This window comes from Pelophylax lessonae (assembly GCF_965119305.1).
Source record: "Pelophylax lessonae genome assembly, chromosome: 2".
Lineage (NCBI taxonomy): Eukaryota > Metazoa > Chordata > Amphibia > Anura > Ranidae > Pelophylax > Pelophylax lessonae.
Window position 1 is genome coordinate 718,139,636 of NC_138769.1, and position 16,935 is coordinate 718,156,570.

Genomic DNA, 16,935 nt, shown 5'->3' on the forward strand with positions numbered 1-16,935 from the left:
GTACAGCGGTCAGGCCTCTATAGTGTATACAGTGCAGTGGTCAGGCCTCTATAGTGTATACAGTGCAGCGGTCAGGCCTCTATAGTGTATACAGTGCAGCAGTCAGGCCTCTAAAGTGTACACAGTACAGCAGTCAGGCCTCTATAGTGTATACAGTGCAGTGGTCAGGCCTCTATAGTGTATACAGTGCAGTGGTCAGGCCTCTATAGTGTACACAGTGCAGCAGTCAGGCCTCTAAAGTGTACACAGTACAGCAGTCAGGCCTCTATAGTGTATACAGTACAGTGGTCAGGCCTCTATAGTGTATACAGTACAGTGGTCAGGCCTCTATAGTGTATACAGTACAGTGGTAAGGTCTCTATAATGTATACAGTGAAGTGGTCAGGCCTCTATAGTGTATACAGTACAGCGGTCAGGCCTCTATAGTGTATACAGTGCAGTAGTCCGGCCTCTATAGTGTATACAGTGCAGTGGTCAGACCTCTATAGTGTATACAGTACAGCGGTCAGGCCTCTATAGTGTATACAGTGCAGTGGTCAGACCTCTATAGTGTATATAGTACAGCGGTCAGGCCTCTATAGTGTATACAGTACAGCAGTTAGGCCTCTATAGTGTATATAGTACAGCGGTCAGGCCTCTATAGTGTATACAGTGCAGTGGTCAGACCTCTATAGTGTATACAGTACAGCGGTCAGGCCTCTATAGTGTATACAGTGCAGTGGTCAGACCTCTATAGTGTATACAGTACAGCGGTCAGGCCTCTATAGTGTATACAGTGCAGTGGTCAGGCCTCTATAGTGTATACAGTGCAGCGGTCAGGCCTCTATAGTGTATACAGTGCAGTGGTCAGGCCTCTATAGTGTATACAGTACAGCGGTCAGGCCTCTATAGTGTATACAGTGCAGTGGTCAGACCTCTATAGTGTATACAGTACAGCGGTCAGGCCTCTGTAGTGTATACAGTGCAGTGGTCAGGCCTCTATAGTGTATACAGTGCAGTGGTCAGGCCTCTATAGTGTATACAGTACAGCGGTCAGGCCTCTATAGTGTATACAGTACAGTGGTCAGACCTCTATAGTGTATACAGTACAGCGGTCAGGCCTCTGTAGTGTATACAGTGCAGTGGTCAGGCCTCTATAGTGTATACAGTGCAGTGGTCAGGCCTCTATAGTGTACACAGTGCAGCAGTCAGGCCTCTAAAGTGTACACAGTACAGCAGTCAGGCCTCTATAGTGTATACAGTACAGTGGTCAGGCCTCTATAGTGTATACAGTACAGTGGTCAGGCCTCTATAGTGTATACAGTACAGTGGTAAGGTCTCTATAATGTATACAGTGAAGTGGTCAGGCCTCTATAGTGTATACAGTACAGTGGTCAGGCCTCTATAGTGTATACAGTACAGTGGTAAGGTCTCTATAATGTATACAGTGAAGTGGCCAGGCCTCTATAGTGTATACAGTACAGTGGTCAGGCCTCTATAGTGTATACAGTACAGCGGTCAGGCCTCTATAGTGTATACAGTGCAGTGGTCAGACCTCTATAGTGTATACAGAGCAGCGGTAAGGCCTCTATAGTGTATACAGTGCAGTGGTCAGACCTCTGTAGTGTATACCCGGGGTCCTCAATAGGCGGACTCCGGGCCGCCTCCGGACCCACACGGACTTAAATCTGGACCGCCGAAGCTGTCTGCTTCCTTCTGTCATCAGCGGGGGGCAGAATTGAGAGGATCGGGAGTATCGGAGTGGCTGTGTCTTACACTTACAGCGCTGCATGATTACAAAAAGCCGAGTTCTTCTGCGGCGGAGAGGATGTCCTACAAAGTCCCGCCTCCTGGGCCGGCTCTTACCTATGATAGACAGAACACTGGTGACATCTATCATAGGAGCCGGTGTCCAGGAGGCGGGACTTTGTAGGACATCCTCTCCGCCAGGTAAGCAGAAGAACTCGGCTTTTTGTAATCATGCAGCGCTGCCAGTGTAAAACAGCCACTCCGATCCTCTGAATTCTAACCCCCCCGCTGATGACAGAAGGAAGCAGACCGCTTCGGCAGTCCAGATTAATGGGGGCACGCACACTGGTCACTCTGCATTATTGGGGGCACGCACATGGTCAATCTGCATTAATGGGGGCATGCACATGGTTGCTCTGCATTAATGGGGGCACGCACATGGTCGCTCTGCATTAATGGGGGCACGCACACTGGTCACTCTGCATTATTGGGGGCACACACACTGGTCAATCTGCATTAATGGGGGCACGCACATGGTCGCTCTGCATTAATGGGGGCACGCACAATGGTCGCTCTGCATTAATGGGGGCACGCACACTGGTCAATCTGCATTAATGGGGGCACGCACATGGTCGCTCTGCATTAATGGGGGCACGCACAATGGTCGCTCTGCATTAATGGGGGCACACACACTGGTCAATCTGCATTAATGGGGGCACGCACATGGTCGCTCTGCATTAATGGGGGCACGCACACTGGTCAATCTGCATTAATGGGGGCACGAACATGGTCGCTCTGCATTAATGGGGACACGCTCTGCATTAATAGGGGCACGCACATGGTCACTCTGCATTAATGGGGGCACGCACACTGGTCGCTCTGCATTAATGGGGGCACGCACATGGTCACTCTGCATTAATGGGGGCATGCACATGGTCACTCTTCATTAATGTGGGCACGCACATGGTCACTCTGCATTAATGGGGCACGCACACTGGTCGCTCTGCATTAATGGGGGCACGCACATGGTCACTCTGCATTAATGTGGGCACGCACAATGGTCGCTCTGCATTGGATGGGGGCAAGTTTTGGGGAATGCCTTTTTTTGTTGTTGGCGTTCTGTATTTGAAATTTGACTGTCACTTTTCTGGACCTCGGACTGAATGGAAAATTTGTAAGTGGACCTTTCAAGTTTACATTTGAGTACCCCTGGTGTATACAGTGCAGTGGTCAGGCCTCTATAGTGTATACAGTGCAGTGGTCAGCCCTCTGTAGTGTATAAAGCTCTCTGTTCTGGCCTCCATATTGTATACATAGCAATTATATGAAAACTTTTTTTTACATTAGAATTCATTGATTTTCTGTAGCACTTGTGTAAAAGGTAAAGCAGTACAATTTGTTCATTTTTTAAATTTTTTTATTACGTTTCAACATGCCAATTAAATGTGAAGTTTATCTTTATCAGGTAGCGTTTCTGGGCTCTTTCAATCTTGCTTTCGATACACCGGTGTTGGGATGATGGATTCTCATGCCTTGAATGGAGATTTGGATGGATTTCTCCCTCTCCTTTTCTGTGGCAAATTATTTTTGCCGGTCCAGTAAGTAAAAGTAGTTGGAGGGTTTTGCAGCAGGACGGCTGATGTTCTTATGGTGCTCCCCTCATACGGAGATGATTAGCCGCGGGCACTGAACATAGAAGCGCTGCCGTTCAGTTTAGCTCTCATGTGAGAGTTGAGATCACCCAACCTTAAAAGACAAGTGGAGATTTCTTCTTGAATGACCAGAGATGTATAGTAACTAAGTAGAACTACTTCACTACTGTACCTAAGTACCGAAAGGCGGTATCTGTACTTTCCTGGAGTAGAATTTTTTTCTCCTACTTCCACTTTTACTTCACTACATTTTTTCGATGATTTCAATTCTTCTACTCCAATATTTTTTTTTTGTGCTGCATAGTTACTCGTTACTATTATAAAAATTACCACTGCCAGAACAGTAGATGGCAGGTTTCATGAAGCTCAAAACATGTGTATTATCAGCACATACGAAAATAAATGCTACTGTATGTAGAAATAAAAACTGCATTTGAAATAATAAAAAACAATATGATGTTCAAACTTTTGACTTCTTTCTTTAATAACTACATAACACAGTACTTGTACTTTTACTTTCAGTACTTGAGTAGCAACATTTTTTTTAAAAACTACTCGCAATACTTAAGCACAAAAAATGTTGAATACTTTAGTACTTCTACTCAAGTCACTTTTTGATCGAGCACTTGTAATTTTACTCAAGTATGGGTTTCGAGTACTTTATACAACTCTGTGAATGACACATCTGTACTTCTTTCTCCTCACCAGGTTCCCCAGCTGGTTGAAGTGATCTGAAAAGGTTTTTGAAAGAAGGTGCTTGTCATCTCCTTGTTTGCAACGTTTGAGAGACTGACATCCTTCATGCAGAAGTCCCATCATCTTCCTCCACTTCTCCCGTTTATTGCGGGGCTGTCAGTGGTACAGGGGAAGATACTTGTAATAATGGTGAAGAAATGTGTGGACTTGGTTGGAAATTTCAAATGCAGCAACAGCCAACTCAGAGTCGTTCATATATCAGACAGAGTTCTTTGCTGCCCTCTGCTGTTGTCGTGCAGTCATTGCGGCTCACACATGGACTTATTAGCAACGTTGAGCATGCTGCGACTACGATCCAAGAGAGGCAGAGTTTGTTCATATCTTATGTCAGAGCAGCAGCACCAAACGATACCCAGGCTGAACACATCCATGTTAATAGTCCTTTTTAGTTCGGTGCTGCCAGCAGAGAAGGGATCCATACCCAAGAAGTTCCCGGTAAAGTTTTGCACCATCCGCGGCATCGCTGGGAGGTGAACTCGCAACTTCACACATGGAAGCTTGCAGCTCTAACCATTGTGCTATGGAGGACGCCATATCAGATCTGCTCAGAGTTCATCCCCGGCAGATAAAACTGAACACTACAACCGCACTCCATTCACACCTAGGCCTGCACCCCTCTCCTCCAATGAACGTAAAGGGGAACTCTAGACTTTTCTCCTGGGATAGATTTTTTCACTGAATTTGGACACATTTTTTATCTTTCCTGCAAAAACATATTTTATAATTCAGTCATTTTTGCTTTTTAATATGTTTTTATTTTTTTTCATTTGTAAATATTTTCATCAAGTTTTCCATCATAAATATTATTTTAGTGTCATGATGATCTGGACCAGAGGTCTCCAAAGTACATCCCACAGGACACGTGTGAGAGCCTTGGTGGGGACAAGTGTGGGGGGGCCCTGATGGGGACAGGTGTGGTGGGGCCCTAATAGGGACACATGTAGGGGGCTCTGATGGCGACACAGGTGGGGGAGGCCTGATAGGGACACGTGTGGGGGGGCCCCTAATGGGGACACATGTGGGGAGCCTTGATAGGGACACAGGTTGGGGAGGGCTGACAGGGACAAATGTGGGGGGGTGCCCTGATGAGGACACATGTGGGGGGGCCCTGATGGGGACACTGGGAGGGCCCTGATGGGGACACTTGGGGGGCCCTGATGGGGAGGAGACACGTGGGGGGGCCCTAATGGGGACACGTGTGGGTGCTTTGATGGGGACACATGTTTGTGGTGGCCTTGATGGGGACACGTGTGGGGGTACCTTGATGGGGATACGTGTGTGGGGTAGGGTGCCTGATGGGGACAAGTGTGGGGGACCTGATAGGGACACGTGTGTTGGGGCTGTGATGGGGACACATGTGTGAGCGCCCTGATGGGCACAGATGTGTGTGGGGGCCTTGATGGGGATACGTGTAGTGGGGCCCTTATTTGTATGCATGTGTAGGGGCCCTGATGGAGATATATGTGTGGGGAGCCCTGATGGGGACACATGTAGTGGGGCCCTGATGGTGACACATGTGGGGGAGCAATGATGGGGACACGTGTGGATACTTTGATGAGGACAAATGTTTGTGGTGGCCCTGATGGAGACACATGTGTGGGGGTACCTTGATGGGGATACGTGTGTGGGGGAGGGTGCCTGATGGGGACGAATGTGGGGGACCTGATAGGGACACGTGTGTTGGGGCTGTTATGGGGACACATGTGTGAGCGCCCTGATAGGGACACATGTGTGTGGGGGCCCTGATGGGGATATATGTGTGGGGAGCCCTGCTGGGGACACGTGTAGTGGGGCCCTGCTGGGGACACGTGTAGTGGGGCCCTGCTGGGGACACGTGTAGTGGGGTCCTGATGGGGATACATGTGGGGAGGCCCTGATGGAGATACATGTGGGGGGGCACTGATGGGGACACATGTGTGGGTGGCCCGGATGGGGACACATGTTGGGGGGCCCTGAGGGGGATACATGTGTGATGAGCCCTGATGGGGATACATGTGTGGGTGGCCCATGTGTGAGATATCCCCCTGAACGTTGGAGCAGGAGCAATAAGTCTACTGCTAGATCTCCTCTGTAACTCTAAACAAGTAACCTGTAAGACCCCGTTCACACTGGGGCGATCCGACTTGCCAGAGCGACCTCACAGGTCGTGGCGCGCAGCTCGCACAGCGACCTCGGAGCGGCCGGCACGCACTTCATAACATTGAAGTCAATGCAGGTCGCTCCAGGTCACCCCAAAGAAGCTCCGGACCCTTTTTCTAAGTCGGAGCGACTTGTGTCGCTCCTATTAGAACGGGTCCACAGCTTCTCTATGGCAGGCGACCTACGGCGACCTGTCAGGCGACCAGGTCGCCCCAGTGTGAACGGGGTCTGAAAGCATTTAAAATGTTGGCTATGGAGATTTTTAAGTACCGTAGTTTGTCACCATTCCACGAGTGAGCGCAGTTTTAAAGTGTGACATGCTAGGTACCTATTTACTTGGCATAACATCTTTTTTATATTATACAAAAAAAAGGTATATATTTTATTTGTTTTGTTTTTTCAATTCAATAAAATTTATTTTTGTCCCACAAAATTGCATTTGAAAAACCGCTGTGCAATTACTAAGTAGTGAGATGATTGCAATTTTATTCCCTAGAGTCTCTGCTAAAAATATGTATAATGTGTGGGGGTTCTGAGTACTTTTATAGCAAAAAATACTGATTTAAACTTGTGGGCAAAAAGTGCCAGAAAAAGCCTTGTCGACAAATGGTTAAAATAAGATTGTTTGCCATTTCCATTCAGTAAACAGGAAGGGACAAGGACACTGGATCTCTGGCAGGATCAAAAGGAATTTTTCTATGCAGAAAATGTTCTTAGTCTTAAAAAACAGCGAATGCAACCGTCACATCTAAGAGTTTGTAGGCTGTAATATATTACATTTTTGTTCTTAGGTTTAGATATATCTAATTGATGTGATGCAAAACATTCTTGCGCTACTGGAGTCCTGGAATTACCAATCCACCCTGGAAAGAACCTCCCATGGACTGACAGCAGCCCACATTGTCACAGACAAGCTTTCCAGTCTTTAAGAGTTTGTTGAATAAGAGGCCTGGTGGAGTGCTTATCCTACACTGCAGCACTCATCACCACTGTAGGCCAGTCACGTTCCTCCACCCCAAACTCACTCATCCACGTCTTCATGGACCTTGTTTTGTTCACTGGTCCAAATATTTTGGTGGAGGGGGGATTATGGTGTGGGGTTGTTTCTCAGGGGTTGGGCTTGGCCCCTTAGTTCCAGTGAAGGGAACTCTTAAGGCGTCAGCATACCAAGACATTTTGGACAATTTCACGCTCCCAACTTTGTGGGAACAGTTTGGGGATGGCCCCTTCCTGTTCCAACATGACCGCGCACCAGAGCACAAAGCAAGGTCCATAAAGACATGGATGAGCGAGTTTGGGGTGGAGGATCTTCACTGCCTGGCAAGTAAACAAAAAAGAAAAACCGTAACTATCCATTTATTTTTCAGGTGACTAAAAGCAAGCGGAACTCCGCTTTAACCACTTCTGGACCGGAAGGATTTGCCCCCTTAATGACCAGGTCATATTTTGCGATTCGGCACTGCGTTACTTTAACAGACAATTGCGCGGACGTGCGAAGCTGTACCCAAATAAAATTGATGTCCTTTGTTTCCCACAAACAGAGCTTTCTTTTGGTGGTATTTGATCACCTGTGCGATTTTTTTTATTTTTTGCGCTATAAACACAAAAATTGCGACAATTCTGAAAAAAAAAACATATTTTTCACATTCCGGCTATATAAAATTTCCAAAAAAAAAAATTTAAAATCTAATTTTTTTTACATTTTAGGCCAATTTGTTTTCTGCTACATTTGTTTGGTTAAAAAAAAAAGAAATTCTCAATTAGCGTATTTTAATTGGTTTGCCCCAAAAGTTATTGCGTCTACTAACTACGGGAAAGGTTTTTGTCATTTTTATTGCTTGTTTTTTTTTCTACTAGTAATGGCGGCGATCTGCGATTTTTTTTTTTTTTTTTTTTGTGGGACTGCAACATTGCTTGCGGTGGACAGATCGGACCCCTAACTGACATTTTTGACACTTTTGAGGGGACCAGTGACATTACTACAGTAATCAGTGCTAAAAATATGCCCTGTTACTGTAATAATGCCATTGGCAGGGAAGGGGTTAACACTGTGGGTGATCAAGGGTTAAATGTGTACCTAGGGGACTGATTCTAATTGTGCGGGGGGCTTGTGAAATGACTATAGAGACATACGATCCTATATAGAAGGATCACAGGCGCTCTGTGATTATTCCAGGGAGAAGAACGGTCAGCTGTGTTTACAACAGCCAACTGTCCTTCTATCTCACCGGGGGAGCGATCGCGGGTGTCAGACGACAATCGGAGCCGCCTGCCCCGTGCATCGGAGTCCCCGCTGCCGAGTGGGGGTGGGAGCACGTCGCCGGTGGCGCGTGCTCGCCCCCTAGCTGCAGGCGCACGACCGACGTATACCTATGGCGGTTCGTGCAGGAGCGGCCGCCTGCCGCAGTATAACTGCGGCGCACGGTCGTAAATAGGTTAAAGGGTAATTCCACTTTCGTGGGGGGGGGGGGAATAACAGATAAAGAAAGTACAATAAAGCGTATACAATTGCGAAGCAAATGTTATTAATAATGACCTTTTCTTTTCAATCTGCAGCAGCTGTAACTTTCTGAAAATGCAATGCAATATGGCCGCCTGGAGGTGTTCTGTACACAGAATGTATACTGACCACACCCCCAGAAACATAATTTCCTGCTTGTGTGATTGGCTCACCAATTTTCCCAGAAGTCTGCACTAAGATACAAGTCAGATTTCTGGCATCCCCTGCAACCAAAATGTCATTTGGTGAGATACTCCCAATAGGAACACGTCTAAAGGGATGCAGACCCAGGAGCTTTTCTCATAAGTGCTCTGCAGCTGCCACAGCTGATAGATAATTATGAAGCCACTCCCATTAGACCCACTCAGCACAGAGGAACAGACAACGATTTCTTCAGAAAAAAACAAAAAGGAAGGAATCTGCAACAAAGTTTGTTATAATCCTTGTAATGTACAGAGATCACCCAGAGGGGAATGATTATTTCTCAACAAAAGTGGAGTTACGCTTTAAAAGAGAAGTATGGGATTTACTACACTGGTGGTCGCTCGGTTCTCAGAGCTCCCTGAGCAGAGAGCTGGGACTGTCAGTCACCTCTCTCTGCAGTGCTATGCCCCCCCTCCATGCTCACTGGAGTGCGGGGCTGTGGAGGGTTCGGGAGCGGCTGGCTCAGGCTTTTAGCATCATCGCTGACCCGGGTACCAGTCCAGACATGTGGGCGGCTCCCGACAATATGATTGCGATCTTTTCCGATCTTGGACCGGCTCTGTGGTGTCAGCTGACAGCGGGCTGTTGAAAACGGGTCACAGGAGTGCAGAACTAACTGCTTCTCCTTTAACCACTTAAGCCCCGGAAGATTTTACCCCCTTTCTGACCAGGGCCTATTTTGCGATTCGGCACTGCGTGACTTTAACGGACAATTGCGCGGTCGTGCGACGCTGTACCTAAATAAATTTGACGTCATTTTTTCCCACAAACAGAGCTTTCTTTTGGTGGTATTTGATCACCTGTGCAATTTTTTTGATCATGCGCTATAATCAAAAAAAGAGCGACAATTTTGCAAAATTAACAATATTTTTCACATTTTTTATATGAAATTCCCCCCCCCCCCCCCCCCCCCCAAAAAAATGTAAAAATCTAAATTTTTTAAAATTTTTGGCCAATTTGTTTTCTGCTACATATGTTTGGTAAAAAAAAAAAATCACAATAAGCGTATTTTGATTGGTTTGCGCAAAGGTTATTGCGTTTACTAGCTAAGGGAAAGATTTTTGTGATTTTTTTTTTTTTTTGCGGTACTGCGACATTGCGGTGGACAGATCGGACCCTTGACTGACATTTTTGACACTTTTGGGGGTACCAGTGACATTACTACAGTAATCAGTGCTATACATATGCACTGTTACTGTAAAAATGACACTGGCAGGGAAGAGGTTAACTTTATTAGAGATGCAGTGACTATGTGTGTCCCTAGGGGGCGTGCTTCTTACTGTGATTGGATGTGGCTGTGTGTGTAACAGCACAGATCAACGGTCCTACATAGCAGGACCGTTAGATCAGTGCTTTTACACAGGGAAGAATGACAGGCGGCTTTGTTTACATTAGCCGCCTGCCTTTCTCCCTTCACAGCGGACGATCGCGAGTGACCGGCAGACATCGGGTCCGCCGTTCACACGCACGGAGGTGTCCGTGAACGAGCCGAGGCGGGAGCGTGCCTCCGGCGGGGCGCGCCCGCCCGCTATTGGCTCCCAGGCTAGTGACGTACCGGTACGTCACTTTGCCTGGCCGGGGCTGACCGCCGCAGTATATTTACTTGCGGCGGTCGGCAACCGGTTAACTGCAGAAAAAATCCGGACTCCTTTCCGACCAGATAGGGATGTGCTGTGTGGCAGAGCTGTGTAATTCTCAGGACTGGGTGGGCAGAAATAGAAATCCTTTTGCAGGTACCCTATAGCAGCTCCGTATACAGCACATATTATAATACTGATCCTAATGGAGCTGACCCCTTTTCAGCAGACAACACAACTGTCACCCTAAGAGGTCTGAACATCACATCTCAATTCCACTGATCACCTCCCTCCTTTCTGCCCACCACATACCTTACCCTTCCCCCACCTTCTACCCCTCTTTCCTGAAAGTGATTGTAAACAATCACCTTGTAAAACAGTTCATTCAGTTTAAAATAGTAATTAAAGTCAAAACATTTTTGTATAGAGGTATAAAAAAACATTCTAAATACCCTTTTTCCCTTTTTTATAAGTGATCACATTCCCTCTTTTCTCAGCTACATAAAAGCTGGGGGAGGAGGAGAAGCAGCAGCACACTGAGCTTCCCAGTAACAGGCTGTGTGTGCAGGGGGGGGGTGTCAGGACATGTCTGATCATTGGAGGAGAGCAGGCTGAGTTCCCAGCATAGCTAGAGAACTGACCACACTGTGCTCCTCGCTTTAAAGTGTGGTCAGTTTTTTTTAAAAGGAAAGCAGAGGGACTGGCACGAACACCAGGGATTTTACATAAAGGAAGCAATACAAGGAGAACAGGATACTTTCTCAAAATAGGGCTTTCATCCGAAAACGGATGTAAATGAATGATCATCCAGTTACATCTGTTTTTCATAGGAATGCATGGATGAAACCGATGAATAAAACAACAGATGGATGAAAAAGGGACAAACAGACAGCCTAAGGCCCCTTTCACACACTCCGTCCGTCGGACAGAGTCCATTTTTCTCAGAGGGGGATCGATCCGCCGATCCCCCGCTGAGCAGGAGGATGACAGCTGTGTCTTCGTACTGTGTGCGGAGATACAGCTGTCAGTTCCCAATGCATCTCTATGGGGGAATTGGATGGGAACGGACCCGATCCGATCGGCTGGACAGATGGAAAATAGGGTTTCCATCCGTCCAGATTTGACGGATCGGATGTCAGCGGACATGTCTCCGCTGACATCCGATGGCCCATAGGGATGCATGGGGGGACCTTTCAGATCCACCAAAAAAACTGACAGGCGGATCTGAATGGTCCGCCTGTGTGAAAGGGGCCTTAAGGTGAAGAATCGAATTCCGGATCTCTGTTGATTTCTGTTGATTGTGTATCTGCAGACGAGCTGTGCTTGCACTTTCACCTAAACCCTGACTACGCTGTGGATGGATGCCTAATGTGCTTTCTCTTCAGTGATGGTTGTCCAGATCAATACGACTGTTCCATATCCATGTTGAAATAAATAAGGAATGCATTTCATCTGTATAGTTTAGCAGTTTGCCCGGACTTCAGCTTTTTTTTTTTTTTTTTTTTATCAGAAACAAAGTTTATTAAATAAAACAAGAACTTACAGGCTTCACAAAACATACTCCCTTGCAAAGAGAGAATAGACAATCAAATAGTATAAGTAAGGCATTCCCAAAAGAACACATCCCCAGCAAAATACATTCAGTCACCTTGTTATATCCCCATGGCATACCATCTAATCCCCCTCCCCCGCACCAACAAAGGCAGGCTAACAGACGGTCGAGAATCAAGTCTACGGGGGCCAAGCCCGGCTGTGCCAGCCACCCACCCCATATTTTTTCATATCTTATCGGTACACCTCTATGTTGATATATCATGCGTTCACAGCGTAGAGTAACCCCCATGGGGTGCACCCACATCTTCAGTGTGGGAGGGGACGGGGACGTCCAGTGCTGCAGGATAAGCTTCCGGGCCTTAAACAGTGCCCTAGACATTGCCAACCGAACGTTGACGTCTGGCGAATATTCCTCCACCATACCAAGAAGGCATGACTTTGTATCTACCGGTACGAACAGGAGAAATGCAGCATTAACAGTCCGGACCACCGCCGTCCAGTACCTGTGGAGTTTGGGGCAACGCCATAGGAGGTGAATGAGGTCCCCGCAAATCCCTTCTACACCTGGTATACATGGAGTCCGTCCTGAGACCCATCCTATGAAGTCGGAGCCGTGAGGAGTATGTACAGTTGCGAGATGCGTTGCGCAATGCTTAAAGAGCAGTGTCGCACCGACTCTAGCGCTTCATCCCACTGATCCTCGGTAAGGACCCCAACATCCATCTCCCAGTGATGTTTAGCCGGGCCAGGAAATTTATCTAAATAGTCACTTAGTAGCATGGAATAGCACTCCGAAATGAACCCTTTAGTCGAATCATAGCATTTCATCATGGCGAAGACCGGAGTCGGGGACAGTACCGGGCACAGGAAAGAGGGCTGGGCCCGAACTGCATGTCTCCACTGCATATAGTAAAATAACATGCCCGGGGGTAGGTTATACCTGGCACAGAGCTGGTCGAAGTCCAGCAGGTGGCAACGGTCAAACACCTAAGGTGAGTAACCCCCCTCACCTTCCACCGAGCCGCACATTGCAAATTAGCCAACTCTGGATACGTTAAATTATCCCAGAGCGGACTGTAGTCTGTAAAGCCAGTAACCCCCTGTAGCTGCTTCACCTTAGCCCAAATTTTATGTATTAATCTATAAGTGGGAAACATTTTGTTGGATTTCAGAAACAACTGCGACTCCAAGGCCCCAGGGACAGTGTCCGCGGCAACCTCATGAAGCATGACCCCAAGCGTAGAATCCCCGGTCCCTTACCCTGAGGGCCCCTAGTAGGTGCTGCATCTGTGCCGCCAAATAGTAGATCCAAGGATTAGGAAAGGCAAGCCCTCCCCTATCCTTGGGCCTATACGCCCGGACTTCAGCTTTAATGTAATTTTATTTGTACATAATATGATGATCCAGCTGAACCACTTATCTCCGTTGTCTCTATAGGATTACATTGTGGTGAAGAAGACTGATGGTGAATCCAGAGGCAGACCCCTGATGTCTCAAACCCCCGATCCTCTGCCTTTCTCTCTGTCACACAATAGAAATGACAAGAAGATTTTACAAATCGCCAACCAGATCACTGAGCTGCTGTGTGGGGAGGTGAGTAGAATCGGGAATTGCGGCGTGTTCTCCAATAAGGGTGTCGGTTGAGGTGTTTGGGATGATGACCAAAAACACACCAGAGACAGGAACATCCCCCGAAAAAATATATACAGTATCTGCACCATAAAAGAAATAAAAACAGAAACAAATTTATTCTAAATAGTCACAAAATGCCATACAGTTGTACAACATCCCACAGCTATAACCCAAAGAATAAAAAAAAAAAAAAAAAAAATGACCCCCCTCCCGAGCAATCCATGAAAAACAGTAATATTAATTTGTATGAAAAAGTTCTACATTACCCAACCCAGGAACCCATAAATACTATTTCAAGTACATGAAGAGTTCTACATAACCCAACCCAGGAACCCATTACTACTATTTCAAGTACATAAAGAGTTCTACATAACCCAACCCAGGAACCCATTACTACTATTTCAAGTACATGAAGAGTTCTATATAACCCAACCCAGGAACCCATTCAGTGGCGGCCTGTGCATAGGGGGCGCCAGGGCGCCGCCCCCCCCCCCCCCCCTAAAAGAAAGAAAAGGAAAAAAAAATTACAAAAAGAGCAATAAAGTTAAAAAAAAAAAATTGCGTTCGCCGGCCTATGTGGTGGCTATGAGGGGGTGGGGTTTACGACCCAGAAGAGGAGCCGATTGGCTGCCTTCTGGGGGCGTAACCTGGGCGCAGGTCATGGCGCTAGGACACCCCCCTTTCGAGATATCCTGTCTGTGATTGGTCCAGTCTCCAGCCTGGACCAATCATCATCCAGGACATCCAATGCTGATGTCGCATGCGTCAGTCACGCAACGTCACCGGTAACGACTGCAGTGGATGGTGGACGGACGGGAGTGACGGCGGCACTGCAGAGCGGAGAGGAGAGTGAGTCACCGGAATTGGTCCTGGATCCTGTCACCAGGCCGCGCAGAGTCTCGAGCGGAGGGTCATCATCTCACACAGTGGAAGGAAGTAGGCACGAGTACCAGTCAGTCGGGGCCGGGGTCACCACCGGTAAGTGAGTCATCCTCAGTCCTCTCCTGTCAGTCCTCCTCTCCTCCAGTCTTCTCCTCAGGCCTCCGGCGTGACCGTAAAAAAATGCTGGGCAGTGGGCAGCACTGTGGGCACTGGGCACTGCAGCCATTGCCATGCCAAATTTGATTGCCATGCCTAAGCCTTGCCAATTTGCCATCACCAATGCCATCCATGCCTGTACCTACCTGTTCTGCCATGGGCTGGGTCCATCCATCATGGATGGTTGGATGGACCCAGGCCAGGCCAGAACAGGTAGGTACAGGCAGGTCACGGTGCATTGGGGGACATGTACACTGTCAATGCATTGAAGGGGGCACGCACGCTAAACTCTGCATTGGGGACATGTACACTGATCAATGCATTGAAGGGGGCACGCAGGCTAAACTCTGCATGGGGGGACATGTACACTGATCAATGCATTGAAGGGGGCACGCACGCTAAACTCTGCATTGGGGACATGTACACTGATCAATGCATTGAAGGGGGCACGCACGCTAAACTCTGCATTGGGGACATGTACACTGATCAATGTATTGAAGGGGGCACGCACGCTAAACTCTGCATTGGGGACATGTACACTGATCAATGCATTGAAGGGGGCACGCACGCTAAACTCTGCATTGGGGACATGTACACTGATCAATGCATTGAAGGGGGCACGCACGCTAAACTCTGCATTGGGGACATGTACACTGATCAATGCATTGAAGGGGGCACGCAGGCTAAACTCTGCATGGGGGGACATGTACACTGATCAATGCATTGAAGGGGGCATGCATGCTAAACTCTGCATTGGGGACATGTACACTGATCAATGCATTGAAGGGGGCACGCACGCTAAACTCTGCATTGGGGACATGTACACTGATCAATGCATTGAAGGGGGCATGAAAGCTAAACTCTGCATTGGGGACATATACACTGATCAATGCATTGAAGGGGGCACGCACGCTGGTCACTACATTGGGGACATGTACGCTGGTCACTGCATTGGGGGCATGTACGCTGGTCACTGCATTGGGGGCATGGTGTGCTGGTCACTGCATTGGGAGCATGGTATGCTGGTCACTGCATTGGGGGCATGTACGCTGGTCACTGCATTGGGGGCATGTACGCTGGCCACTGCATTGGGGGCATGTACGCTGGTCACTGCATTGAAAGGGGCATGTATACTGGTCACTACATTGAAAGTGGTCATGTATGCTGGTCACTACATTGAAAAGGGGTCATGTATGCTGGTCACTACATTGAAAAGGGGTCATGTATGCTGGTCACTACATTGAAAAGGGGTCATGTATGCTGGTCACTACATTGAAAGGGGACATTTATACTGGTCACTACATTGAAAGGGGCATGTATACTGGTCACTACATTGAAAGGGGCATGTATACTGGTCACTACATTGAAAGGGGGCATGTACGCTGGTCACTGCACTGCAAGGGGGCCTGTACTGTGGGGTTTGTGCTAGGGGGCCTGTACTGTGGGGTTTGTGCTAGGGGGTTTGTGCTTGAGCGGTTTGTGCTGGGGGGGTTCTGTACTGTGGGGTTTGTGCCACTCTCAGTCAGTGTATCCCATAATAGGGTGTCTCTCACAGTATGTCCCATAATAGGGCCCCTGCTCCCTATTATAGGATATACTAGTACTGAGAGACCCCTTAATATGTGATATATTGGGAGAATTTGTTCACGCAAGCAAAATACAGGGGACAAAATGTGTGGAGTCTATAAGGGGTGGGGCTTCTGAGAAATGGGAGGGGTCAAAATAGAAGGGCGGGGTCTTGCGCCCCCCCAACTTAAAACTTCACCAGCCGCCACTGAACCCATTACTACTATTTCAAGTACACAAAGAGTTCTACATAACCCAACCCAGGAACCCATTACTACTATTTCAAGTACATGAAGAGTTCTACATAACCCAACCCAGGAACCCATTACTACTATTTCAAGTACATGAAGAGTTCTACATAACCCAACCCAGGAACCCATTACTACTATTTCAAGTACATGAAGAGTTCTACATAACCCAACCCAGGAACCCATTACTACTATTTCAAGTACATGAAGAGTTCTACGTAACCCAACCCAGGAACCCATTACTACTATTTCAAGTACATGAAGAGTTCTACATAACCCAACCCAGGAACAGTCTACTACTATTTCAAGTACATGAAGAGTGGATGCAAAGAAAAAGTATA

At 47.5% G+C, this 16,935-nt stretch overlaps 1 pseudogene across 1 annotated transcript in view; it reads left to right on the forward strand.

Moving 5' to 3' along the window:
* LOC309548276 overlaps positions 1 to 16,935 on the forward strand; it is a 97,543-nt pseudogene that overhangs the window by 30,565 nt on the left and 50,043 nt on the right. Inside the window, exon 2 of the transcript in view lies at positions 13,548 to 13,703. The product of the transcript in view is annotated as an uncharacterized misc_RNA (transcript). The remainder of the gene's footprint in view (positions 1 to 13,547; positions 13,704 to 16,935) is intronic.